The sequence below is a fragment of the Eriocheir sinensis genome, unplaced genomic scaffold, assembly GCF_024679095.1.
Source record: "Eriocheir sinensis breed Jianghai 21 unplaced genomic scaffold, ASM2467909v1 Scaffold99, whole genome shotgun sequence".
Lineage (NCBI taxonomy): Eukaryota > Metazoa > Arthropoda > Malacostraca > Decapoda > Varunidae > Eriocheir > Eriocheir sinensis.
In genome coordinates this window covers 149,071-163,289 of record NW_026112374.1, presented here as the reverse complement: position 1 = coordinate 163,289, position 14,219 = coordinate 149,071, and the positions used below count along the sequence as shown (strand labels likewise).

General features: G+C 41.6%; 1 long non-coding RNA gene across 1 annotated transcript; it reads right to left on the bottom strand.

Moving 5' to 3' along the window:
* Window positions 1-6,236: 6,236 nt before the first annotated feature.
* On the bottom strand, window positions 6,237-12,484 carry LOC126995119 (uncharacterized). The gene is made up of 4 exons (XR_007749979.1): window positions 12,267-12,484; window positions 10,811-10,981; window positions 9,674-9,733; window positions 6,237-8,649 (listed from the first exon to the last, which is right to left on the bottom strand). It is a non-coding gene; the product is annotated as an uncharacterized LOC126995119 (long non-coding RNA).
* Window positions 12,485-14,219: the final 1,735 nt, after the last annotated feature.

Below are 14,219 nucleotides of genomic sequence, written 5' to 3'. Positions count from 1 at the left end.
GTAATTTGTAGTTATTTTCTGATCCGTTGTTACGACGTTTTGAACCTGGTAACATAAAACATCTATTGCATTCTCAAGTTAATTAATATTTGCTTAACTCGTAACAACTCTATGTATGGGTAGGCGGTGGCCGAACTGGTAGCGTACTGGGCCCACATTCACCGCGTGATGGACGACGCGGGTTCGAATCCCCACGCTACCACTCGGATTTTTCAGTCACCGCCGAGTGGCTTAAAACTACCCACATGCTGTCCTGAAGACCACCCATCAACCCGGACTCTAGAGGAAGCCGTCCAAGCGAATCAAGAACGAGTTCCGGGGGGGCAGCATGAGCCAATGCAAGATGGCGCCACTATAAACACTCGCCTGCGCCAGAACGGGCTGGGCCGACCATGAGGCCCCACCTGGAAGAAGCCTTGGGCCGACCATCAGGCCCCACCAGGAAGATGCCTACCGGCGCAACAGGCAGCGACGTAAAAATAAATAAATAAATAAAAAAAAATTTCATACAAAAAACATATGAACCTCGTAACTCCTCAAAGACCCTTCAAAGATTTGCTCTCCGCTTTTGACACATCTGGAGGTCTGCATAATTTGAAGTACAGTGCGTTATATAAACTCAGTTTTACCAGCGTGGAAACCTTTGTTGTCGCAAATGAAATATTTTAGCTAATAATGGCCCGGACCGTGTTAGCTTTAGGCCTTGGCCACACGGCACGGAGACATGTTTTGAGGCATGTTCGAAACATTGTTTCAGCCATGTTTGGATTCATGCTCGACATGTCTCGTTTGGACGTTCAAACCCCCAAACATGTTTCGAGACACTGCAGTTATGGACGTTTCGTGGCCGGGAACAACTGTGTTCGCACAATTTTGAAACTCTAAGGCCCGTCCACACTATGCATCATGATGCGCGCAGTGTTGAATCGACGTGTTGAAAAACGAGGTTTTCAACACGATGCAGCTTAATGAACGCACTGATGGACTGTTGCCATTTCAATGCGACGCGCAGTGTTGCATCAACCATCGTAGCGGGAGTATGGCGTGACACTTTTCCTGTGATGGTTCAGTCATCATCTGCGCTTGCTTCCGCCAGACCCTTCGAGTGGACAAGGAGCAATACATTATATTTTATTGAGTTACTGAAGCAACATCCATCCATTTGGAACATTAAATGCAAGAAGTACAAGATGAGGAACATCAGGAGTGCAAACTTGGAAACTATAAAAAAAACAGACTTCTCGAGTTTTATGAACTGTGTAGTATGGAATGAAGATATCAATAAAAAACTGCACACACTGAAGACACAGTTCCACAGGGAAATGTCTGCCATGAAAGCATCAAAAAAGTCTGGGGCTAGCACGGAAGACATCTACACTCCGGAGTTGTGGTGCTTTGATGAACTGCTTTTCCTGGCTGAGGAGAACTCATACGTGCATCCACTTTCAACTTGGATGAAGGAGACACTACTCAACAAGTTCATAATTTTATTATGTGTACACCAGCAATAATAAAATTTTCATACATATAAAGATACAAATATGCCAAAGAAAGATTTTAATCTCTCTCTCTCTCTCTCTCTCTCTCTCTCTCTCTCTCTCTAGTCTAGTAGGCTATATGTCGCACTTACGTTGCTGCCATACTAGGCTATAGTTCCCCACATACGTTGCTGCCGTGGAACAGCTCCTTCCTCATTGAAATATTCCATGAACTCCTTCGTGATGGCTTTTGCCTCATTTGTGGGATGTCTCTATAATCTCTCCACGGGAAGAAGCTGCCTATTATCACGCCATGCCCCCGGTGTTACCACTCCATCTGCAATATTCCCACCGTCAAAGCTAATCAATCGGTGACTGACTCGCGAGGATGAGTTGCGTTGTGATGCACTTCAGTCTGGACGCTAGTGTATTGTTTTCAACACCACTACTGCATCACATGGCTGCTACATGATGCATAGTGTGGACAGGGGCTTTTAAACACTGGACGGCATGCTTACTATCATGTTTATGGCCTTTTTACACTCATGTATGTAGCATGTTCCAGACATGCTACCAGTCATGTTTTGTGCAATGTTTTGGGCATCGTGTGGCCGAGCCCTTAGCTGCTCTTCTTCCTAATTAAGTGAGAGAGAGAGAGAGAGAGAGAGAGAGAGAGAGAGAGAGAGAGAGAGAGAGAGAGAGTCAGTGTGAGTGTGAGTGTGAGAGTGAGAGTGAGTGAGTGAATGAATGAATGAATGAATGTGCAACGCTCCCCGAGGCCACGCCTGTCTGCTGTGCAGGTGCCGGTCGGCGACTGAAGCGTGTTCACACTATCCAACACTGACCGGTTACGGACCGATCCGTACCGGCATGGACCTGCAAAATATTCTCGCCGACAATCCCGACCGGCAAGTGCTGGTGTCGGTCTGCGCCGGAGACGTGCAGGTCCGTAGCAGTGTGAACACAACAATGGGTTTCCCATTGAGGAATATTTCGTCGGTCTGGAACGGTACGCTCCTCCCCCTCACACTCTTCCAGCGCCTCCTCTTCCTCCTCTTCCTGCCCTTCCTCCTCATCCTTTTCTTCCTTTTTCTCTTCCTAATGTACCCTTGTCACTCACCTATTTTATTTTCAAGTTCATTTTGATCTTGTGTTCTTCTGTCACCTTTCCTGTGTATCTTATTTTCCTTATATTTATGTCTGCGGTTTGGTCACGAGTCATCCTATATTCGTGTAACCTTGATTTGAAATCCATTTCTCAACCTATTTAATTATGTGAATTTTATTGAATGTTGAACTGACGTAATTAATTTACATCCTATTTTGTTATGTTCTGAATTTAAGTAATTAGTTTATTTATATTTGTGGCAACCTGGCTTCAATCGTTTTTTGTTGTGGCTTATTATACAATATCATTAGTTTCCGGCAGCTAATCAGGTTGCATTTGCATGTATTATAGACCAATATTATGTGTCCATCTAAATTTAATTTGAATCGACAGTGTTCCTGTACGCGTCGCCCAAACTGTGGTTATCGACGTGCGACACGCAGATTATAATTTAAACATTGAATCTTTTACATTTCGTTTTTTTTTTCAAGTAATATGGTGTGCGGCGTGGCCAGAACTAGACATTTTCCAGTAAAATTCGTTTATCATTAGTTTTCTCTTCCTCTCCCTCAATTTATTCCCTTTCACCCTCCTCCCCCTTCCCGCACGGTCACTCATGCAGTCATTCACACACTCATATCCCACACATTCATAGCTTATAATCTCTAATATTTTATCTGTAAAGCAAAAACTCGACCCCTTTGTAAACACCACAGCACAAATTTGCCAGTAACTATTTATTCATTATTTATTTTTATATATAACAACAAACATTTTATCCCTCGGTTTAAAACTTTCATGTCAGGACTCGCACCGGAGACCCATCAGCCCAATACCAGGTGTCACTCCCCAACCCGAATGGCGAGGCACAACGGCCGCAAGAATGACTTCCACTTATATAATTGTTGGGAACTATGATTTAATTTCTCAACTGTATTTAGAGTGGTGGGTGTTCTGCTGTTACTCTCCCCCCCCCCATCTCACATCCATGCACCCTCTCCCTTCCCCTCACCTCTGGTCTATTTCTTACTTGTATCTTACTCATACCCGTTAGCTTCACTCATTCACCTTTTCAGTCATGTTGTTATCATGAGTGGGTTTTCTTCTTCCTTCCTTTACCCTTCTTTGTCCCCTCACCTCCGATCTATTTCTTACCTTTACCTTACTCAAACCCGTTAGGTTCCCTCATTCACCTTTCCAGTCGTGTTGTTATCATGAGCGGGCGTTGTCATCTTCCTTCCTCTGTCCTTCTTTGTCCCTCTCACTCCTGCCTCGTACCCTCACCTGTTGCCCTTAATCTTAGCCAGTTCTTCATCTTTATTATGTAGTTCTTCCATTTTCCTCTCGTGTCACCTTGCCCATGCACTTGTTTCCTTCACCTATTCTCTGCCTCACCTTACTTGTTCCTGTTAAGGTCCTCATCTGTTTCCTTCTGTTTCTTGTACTCCGTTGGCTTGTTCTTTCTTACCCCGCCTCCTCATCACCTCCTCATCAAACACCAGATGGTAGACACCTCTTTCTTCCTTCTTCCCACCCGTTCCACTGGTGCCACCCTCCATTTCCTTCCCTCCTTCCTCCGACTCTCTTCTTCTCTTCCTTCTACCCACCCTTTCCTCTCGTCCCACCCCTCCATTTCCTTTCCTCCCTTCCTCCGACCCTCTTTCTTCCTCGCCTCATCTCAACATTGTTACCATCCCTTCTACTCAATCCTTTTCCTCATCATTCACCTCTTTCCATGCCTTACCCATCCTCCCATTCACTCTCATGCATCCACCCCCGTCCTCTGCAGCTGAGCCTGTGAGGAACAAAGTCTCAGATGTGCCGTTCGTCATGTTCGGTTTCTGGAAGAATTCTGAATAAAATGAAAAAAATGGGAAAAATTTGGAAATGAAGGATCACCTCGGGAAAGTGATGGCTTTACTTAAATTTCCGAAGACAAATTAAGCAGAAGAACCTCAACTTTACGATCATAATGCAGCAGTCTCCTTCGAGGGTAAACCCAAGATTATGGAAGTAAGCGGTGGTTTAAGCAGCACATTTCGGCCCTAATTTAGACTGAATTATTCCTGCGGGTGAGGGAGGGAGAGTGAGGTGGAGGGTGAAGGAGGGGGGGGGGAGGGGGGGACGGGCTTTATCGCTCCCGCGCGTCATGTGGCTGTGCCGGAAACCTATATAATTACTGGGAGCTCCAAGCCAACATGTATGTTCTCTCTCTCTCTCTCTCTGACAAACGAGTATATAAGGAAAACTTTCATTGACATTGGGACACACAAAGAAGACGTGATATTGCAGCTGTGCGGAAATAGTTATACTTCATTCCATTATACGAATTACCAGCAAGTGCCTCCTTCAAGAATAAGACGAAAACAAGCAATCCGGCAAATTGGCTCTTCCCCGCACACCCTCCCGCCTGAAAACAAACTCCTTCACTAAGGCTGCCGGTAATGTATCTTGCAGGATGAGCCTCTTACACACGGGATGGCTATTATTTGTAATGAATTGGCAGCCGCCCATGGCAAGTGCGTGGTTATCGTGAGTCCGCCGCGTGAATATTGCGGTAACGTGTGTGTTCCAGGGTTAGTATACGTAACTTATTTTACCTGTCCGCGAAGAAAGTCGACTGTGTGCCATTACCTGCGATATCCCGAGCCTAATTACGTGCGTTATTCAGGAGTCTCTCGACACACCTGATGATTACAAATATGTTGCTAATTGATTATCTGATTGCACAGAGTATTAGCGATTAACTGATTTTAATGAACGGTATTTACAGAAAAGAGGTATGATTGGCATAAAAGTCATTGAAAGATTATTAGACAACATCAGGTGACTAATGTAATCTGCAGGTTTAGAAGGTCGCATTTATTTTAACAATTCCTAGCCACTCAACTTTAAGAGGAAACGAACGGGCTTGGCAACGTGACGAGTGGTATACGTGTCAGAGCTAATAGATAAAGGACTTTAACATATTTCGTTTAGCACGTAATTTTCATAAAAGTAAGGCAATGTGAAGGTTATATTTTCTGTTGGAGGAAAAGAAAGTGGTTGGCATGGCGCAAAGAGACTATATACGAAGAGATAGAGGTATGTAGTAATTCCTCGGGCGTGCGGAAGTAGCGCCATCTATTGCAGCCCACCAAAAACGTCACTTTTCAGGGGTAGCTTTACTATTTTGAAGTACCTGCCACAGCACCCTATCCGGCCTTTACTTGTTTTTTTCATTATTGTAAAATGATTTTACTAATGGGGTAAAGAAAAATATATTTGTTCTTATGTTTTATTAGGTATTATCTACACTATATCAATTTGTTATTTTAGGAAAAATATGGTGTAGAAAGCATTTGCTAAGATATATATATATATATATATATATATATATATATATATATATATATATATATATATATATATATATATATATATATATATATATATATATATGAGTGTGTGTGTGTGTGTGTGTGTGCAGCAAACATCTACAGTGCTTTAATTACCAGCCAAGCTTACAACATTCTATGCATGCTAGATTACTATAATGCCTTTGCAACTGTGGTAACCTGATGTCACACTGGTCCTGTGTCCCAGGGTAATGGGTTCCTAACACCACAGGCTCAAGGGCCAATGTTACGGAGATGAGCACTGAGGCCACGCGCTGCTACAGCGTATGCCCCCAACCGTACCTTTACCTTTTGCAACATGCTCTTAGCTGAGTAAAAATATCATACAAACTGTACAAGTGCCAAATAATGGCAAGCATTGCATACTGTTTGACAGGGCAGAGAACAAAAGCTTCTAAGCATTACAGCTGAAATAGACAATGGGAGACACTCAAAGCTTGTTAACTGAACATGACCCGATTTATAACAGACAAAACCAACAATGGTGCGTTACAATAAAAACTGTATAAAAATGTTGCAAGGCACATCAATATAAGAGTAAGGCATCATAAAACATGCTGAAATACATGATGGAGGACATCAAGAAGGTAACACATGAGTTGTCGTAAATGGAATGCAATAACTTGGTGGTCCTGGGAGACAGGCGAGCCTGGAGGTGAAAATGGGATGTAGGACACGGTAAGATCTCACAGGCTCTGACCTTGGTGTCAGGGTCATGAAGATATTAAGCTCAGTAGGCACAACTATGCAGCGGAGGCACATATGATAAAAGCAAATGAGGCAAAATAAGACAACTCATAGTGTAAGAAAATATCAGGAAAGTTATGCTGCAGTATGTGACACACCAAATTACAGGGCAGAGAGTGATATGTATTTTATAGTCTACATCAGTAAACATGTAGCATTTATTGCAGGAACCACACATTAAAGTTGGATGTAATAAAATATATGTTTTTAGCACACATTAAAGTTGGATATAATAAAATCATTTGATATGAAACTCCTTGAACTGGCCAATCAAACAAACCACTCTGTCCATCCCCCACCCCCTCAAAAAAGCATTATTTTTCACAAGGTTTATGTATATCCTATAAAGCAGAAAAAAAATTGCATGCTGTAATACAAACAAGATTACTCCTGGAAGCCACATTAATGATGCCAGACACGTGATGATAGACACTTAGTGTGATGAAATTACATGCTGTATTTCACATTATGAAACCAAGCCAAGTGTCACTGCAGCACATAATTATTAGGTAAGGCAGACACCAAAAACTTGTTACCTGAACAAGATTAAACATAACAGGCAAAATTCACAATAAAGCATTGCATACTGTTGGGTAGGGAAGAGAACAAATGCTTCCAACCATTACACCTGAAATGAACAATGGCAGATATTCAAAGCTTGTGAGCTGAACAAGTTCTGATTTATAATAGGCAAAACCATCAATGGTGCATTACATGCGACATCTGGCAGGGGATTCCTTGCATTACAACTGGAAAGTGGCAGACACCTAAAGCTTGTTAACTGAACAAGATCTGATTTATAACAGGCGGTGGCCGACCTGGTAGCGTACTGGGCCCACTTTCACCGCGTGATGGACGATGCGGGTTCGAATCCCCACGCTACCACTCAGATTTTTCAGTCACCGCCGAGTGGCTTAAAACTACCCACATGCTGTCCTGAAGACCACCCATCAACCCGGACTCTAGAGGAAGCCGTCCAAGCGAATCAAGAACGAGTTCCGGGGGGCAGCATGAGCCAATGCAAGATGGCGCCACTATAAACACTCGCCTGCGCCAGAACGGGCTGGCCCGACCATCAGGCCCCACCTGGAAGAAGCCTTGGGCCGACCATCAGGCCCCACCAGGAAGATGCCTACCGGCGCAACAGGCAACGACGTAAAAAAAAGGCAAAACCAACAATGGTGCATTACATGTGATATCTGGCAGGGAAGATAAATGATTCCTTGCATTACAACTGGAAAGTGGCAGACACTCAAAGCTTGTTAATTGAACAAGATCTGATTTATAACAGGCAATACCAACAATGGTGCATTACATGTGATATCTGGCAGGGGAGATAAATGATTCCTTGCATTACAACTGGAAAGTGGCAGACACCCAAAGCTTGTTAATTGAACAAGATCTGATTTATAACAAGCAAGCCCAACAATGGTGCATTACTTGCAATATTTGGCAAAGTATATGGAAAAATATTCTTGGCGTAACAAGAGTAATACTAAATAATGGCAAATCCCATGAAGTTTCTCTTCTTTTGACAAAGCCTGTGCTCTTTGCTGCAGGGCTGTCAGTGTTTGCTCCAGCCAACATTTACTGAAATACCCCTGAGTCATAAGTGAAGTATTGAAACTGAATGCAAGTGAAATACTGTGCTTAGAAATCTATTAGCATTTGGCCTTTGATAGTATAAGGCCAGAGCAAACCTCCTCTCTTGTAACCCATATCTCCTACTAGGCTTAGATCTTGGCATCTTGCAGCATGTTGAACCTGACCTCAGAAAAAATCCATCCCTATTGGATCTAAAAAATTGCTGGCTCTGGACAAAAACTGCCCAGGAGTTGTAACAGCCTGGGCTTTGAGCTGCCTTGCCTCCCGGTGCAGACGGCAGACTGTTGTGTGCAGCAATTTTCACTTTTCATGTCTGAAAATACATGAAAAAATATTTAATCACAATTAATCACATCTAAATAATAAAATATGTGCATGTAATTGCATTATTTTCAGTGCTATAAGGACAGTGAATCTAAGCATTGACATTATGTCTGCACGCCAGCTTCGATGGAAGGCTTCACTTAGATTGCTTGACAAGAGTAATATTCTCAGGAGAGATGGGGGAGAGGATACAACTGGAGACTCTTGACAGATATAATGTCAAGATCTACAAGCACCCATTTAACATATATATCTTTGATGTTCAGTCCATACTAAAACATTTGTCAATGTGTTGCCACACTAAAAATATAAAAATTCCCTGTTTCTGCAATGTTAGTCATATCTAAGCCCTGCTAAACCATCCAAGTGAATCAAGAATGAGTTCCGGGCGGCAGCATGAGCCAATACTAAATGGCACCGCTATAAAAAAAAATTGGCTGCATCATGACGGGCCTTGGCCGACCGCCAGGCGCCTGAAGAAAACCTACCGGCGCTATAGGCAGGTGGTAAAAAAAAAAAAAAAAAAAAAAAAGAAGGGATCACATCAGAAGAATGGACAAAGGTTTGTTAGTGGCACTTCAAGGTTACGCTACCTCTTCAAAGATTGGCCAGTCATGGTTTAAAGTGGAACAGGATAAACAAGAAACAGGTAGATATCTGTGGACACTACTGTTACTATCAATTGCCAGCCTATGGCAAAATTTGAACCTATGCTATCAAAAACATAAGACCCATATGCTGATCACTCAACTAATCGTAACGGTACTACACCCATAGAAACATAATAAAGAGTTTAAATATATCATTCAAAATGTCAACCTTTTTACATACCTTTTTTTTTTCAAGATATGAAGCCTACTGGTGTAACAGTTAAATATTGAACTCAATTTGTATGCAGAGATGTGAAGTATGTTATTAAGCTGTAATGTTTCCAACACATTAGTTGTGATCAAAGCAACATGGAATAGTAACTAAAGAGGATAAATTATCACTGAGAACAAGAGGTTCCTTACTATATTGTGGTGAGCTTGATGACCGAGTCGAGTTGCCTCCAACCCCATCAAGTTCACACCCTGTTGAGAGGCAATTTTTTAATCAAAGTGAAAAATGGATGCAAATGGTCACTAAAACAAGTTATTATACTTGGTGTCACAAATTTGGGCAAAGAATTTAGGGAAGGACTCCCGGACTTGGCGTCACTGATGAGGTAAATGATCTCGTGCACTCATTGGGCTATAATATATACATTGTTATAATGTGTATTATTGTCTTGTTACTATATATTACCTACTGATAATGGAAATACATGTCAGGATCAATCATCAAATACAAGGAAAAAAGAATCACGTATGGAAATTGTGAACTTTTAAGTTCATGTAACAAACAAGGTTTATTATACACAAAAAGGTTGGATACTTCAGATATAAAAGATTTTTGGATATAACATCACCCCCTTCCTCTATATTGGTTCTTTAAAGCAAGGGTTGACTACAGCTGATTATTATTTGCGGCAGGTTACATGACACTTTTTTTAGTGCAAACCATTTGGAAATCAATGATCATTATAAGGAATACTTCTCATGAGTAGCTGCTAAAACTTGACAACCTAGAAGGATGCACCATCAGACTGTAAAGGATAGATATATTATAAGACATAGCTACATTGGTGGATCCAAAGGGGGGCCCAGGCACCCCCAGTGTTCATGAGTGATACAGGAAAACTAGCTCAAAAAAGCGCGCTGCGGCTAAAACAATGCTTTGGCACAAAGTCCAGGCCGTTATACCCATTGATTTAGGTCACTCCACCAGTTTTTCAAGACCAGGACTGCCGAGAATGGCTAATCGGTAATGCTAATACTCCTTCCACCCGCAAAAAGTCTGACGTCCTCCCAAAAACTCATTTCCTGGATCTGCACCCAAAGACATACCGCAAAATGGTTCAGTGATCATGGACAAAAAAAAAAAATGTTAAGACAATCAATATCCAATCATTTCAGGATACATAAATCAGCATCCATATGAAGGAATTCTACAACTTAAAAGTGATGTTGAGCAGGGCATGTGTTAAGTGACTTGCAGAGTCTATTTTGTGAAGTCATAATTAGATTAATAACACAACAATCAACAAACACTAGATGAAGTATTCATACCAAAATCAGTGCATGGAGCTGGTGCACTGCAATGGGAAGCACATTCCTGCAGCTCACCAAGAGGGTTGAATGCTGCCACGTACTTCAGGGGGGGTGGCTAAATGTCTTCACCCTTGGCCTCTCCCCCTTCAGCTGCCACATTCTCTTGGATGATATCGGACATGTTCGGATCTGTTGGGATGTGGTTGTGTTAGATGTGGAATAACATACGACAGTGGAACATGGAAGGAAAGAGTATGTCCACACGGTAAAATACAGAGATGAGGATTGCACTGCATTAGATGAGTGATTACAAGATGTAAATTGAAATTCTTTGGATACTGAAAGGATGTACAGGGACAACTGGGTGAGAAGGGAGAGAGATGCAGATTTTTATGTTATATAGCTAGTTACACCAATGAAGACTTAGGGCATACACATTCAGAAAGACCACAATTTTGACTGCTAGATGGAAAAGCACTAGATGTCAAAGTGTCAGGACATTGAAGGAAGTAATAATAAGAAAAGCAATAATAATTAATAAGTATAAATATATTTCTGATATTTTTGTTTATCCTAATACTAGTATTGGAATTTTCAAACACTAAAAATATAATAAATAAATACTGATAAATTAATTAAAATAAATACATTAATTGTACTAATACTACCACTAACAATATTAACAGCACTGCATCTAATAGACTGAGCAATAAACTGAGTCTGATATGTAACCATAATTAAACTGTCTCTGTCTGAGTGTTATGTGAAGCTTGCTCCATGCACCGTGATAGGAATGGCATAGATGCATGCAGGTTACTGAGATACTTACAGTCACCAACCACTTGTAGATATGGCACCAAAATGTGTTGGAAGCATTGGCGGCCAACTTCCATTTATTTAATTATTATTTCCTTTAAACAAAGGAGACAGCTCAAGGGCAACAAAGCGCACTTGAAAAAAAAGCCCCACTACTCACCACTCCCAAACAGACAAAAGTAGAGTCTTGATACACTCTTCTTGAAGGTCAAATTATAGGCAGGAGGAAATGCAGACAATGGAAGTCTGTTCCAGAGTTTATCAGTGTAAGGGATGAAAGAGTGGAGATGCTGGTTAACTTTTGCATAAGATGTTTGGCAAGATAGAACATGCAGTAATTGACTTAAATTAGAAAAGTATAGATTTAGGAGGGAAATGGGCAGGCATTGGTTTAGTAATAGGGTGGTGGGGGAATGGAATAGATTCAGCAATCACATAGTGAGTGCAGGGACGATAGCTTGTTTTAAGAGTAGACTGGATAGCTACATGGACGAGGATGACAGGTGGTAATGGGGAGGAATCTGGAGCTGCCGTGTGTAGGCCATTCGGCCTCTTGCCGCGGGAGGAGGGGAGGCATGCAGTTAGCAAGTTCAGAACAGCTGTCAGCGTGAAAATGATTAGAATTTCCACATTATCATTGTTTATATATGTCACTTACCCCGGCTGGCATCCTTCCGTAATAAATGTAGCTTCACACCAGGCTGTGTCCTCTTTATCACCACAAAGGGACATGATTTGAGGCTCCGGCTGGCAAACGTGGCGGCGCGTCGGTGTTATGATTTTTGAACGAGACAGCGTTGCAATCGGAGCAGAGAAAGATATTGCTGCAAATAGCGGTATAATAAACAGTATAAGTTAGACCAAGATAATTATATTCACCCACTCTTTCCCCCCACAAACCAATGACTCAATTAATATATATCATCATTAGTATTCATTACTGATGGAAGTCAGCGTGCGTGCTAAAACAATGAGTTTGGAAGAAAAACATGATCATATAGTTTTTAAAGAACGGCAGTAGGGCTGCAATTTGTTCATTCCAGTATGTATACAGAAAGGTTAAACACATAAAACACATCTAACCACACATGCAGAGAAAGTAATATAATTGCGGTATAATAATATAACAATAATAGCAATACTGATGACATGCAGTCAGGCTATATCTACCTAGTAAATATATATATATATATATATATATATATATATATATATATATATATATATATATATATATATATATATATATATATATATATATATATATATATATATATATATTGTTATGCCGGACGTGTTACTTGGGTTCCGTGTCGCCGTCGGGAGACTCCGTGGGAGGGAGATATGTAAACACTTCGCACAGCTTCTGGGCCCGAATTTACAATTAATCTTAAACCGCTAAGTTTGACTTTAGGGCGAGTTTAACTTTATTCTTCATCTTATCCCTCATAAGTTGATCTTAGCTGACGGGATATTTTAGGCGGGCCCAAACCCGTCTTAAGGAGCCTAAGTCGAAATTCAGTCGCCAAGATGGCCGAACGTCAACAAGCCCGTCAGCGCCTAGAGAAGACTTTTCAAGAGCGAAGAGACATTCTGAATACTTTGAGTGACGCAGAACTATTGAAACGCTACAGACTGGATCGTGCAGGAGTACTGTTCGTAACGGATTTGGTGAGAGGGGCCCTGCAAAGCCCTACTTCAAGGAGTTTTGCATTGACACCCGAAATGAAAGTAATTATTACACTGCGTTACTTAGCAACGGGGAAAATGCAGATGTGTAACAGTGATGATCTTGGTCAATCACAGTCGTCAGTAAGCAAAGCGATCACCGATACCCTCAAGGCACTTACACAACCAGCCATACTTGTCCAATTCATTCGATTTCCTCGCACCGTCCCTGAAATCCGAGAGAAACAACAAGAATTTGTGCAAGTTGCAGACTTCCCTGGCATTGTTGGTGTAATAGATTGCACGCATGCCAGGATACCCCCAGGGAATATGAAGCAGACTATGTCAACAGGAAGAATTTCCATAGCATAAACACACAATTAGTGTTTGATGCCAAATATAATATTCTTAATGTTGTAGCTAATTGGCCTGGGTCCACTCATGATGCTCGTATTTGGCGTGAGAGTGGCCTCAAACGCATGTTTGAGGATCATCGTATACCACCGGATTTATGTCATCTATTAGGGGACAGTGGCTATCCTTGCAGACGGTATCTGTTGACTCCCTTCCCTCTACTATGTGTAGTGTGTGGCAGTCTCTCCAATTCACTCCCCTTTTCCTCTTGGGAGAAGTGAAAGCGGCAATATTTTCCATGATTACTTCGTCAGAGGGTGGGTGATGCAGGAATGAGGAAGACGAACAGGAACGCGTGTCCGTGTTTACATTCAAGAGAAAAAAAAGAGAATATCCCCTTGCGCGGATGATAAACGTAACCTTTATTTTATAAATACTACCTTATTATGCCCATATTTCTGAAGTATATCATCATGTAACATTGATAAAGTAGTATTAATACATATTCAATCACTGAAGTGTCGCAATTCTGCAATTTAAAAAAATACATCTTTTGCCAGGACGATTTCATACTGGATCAGCTGCTGAG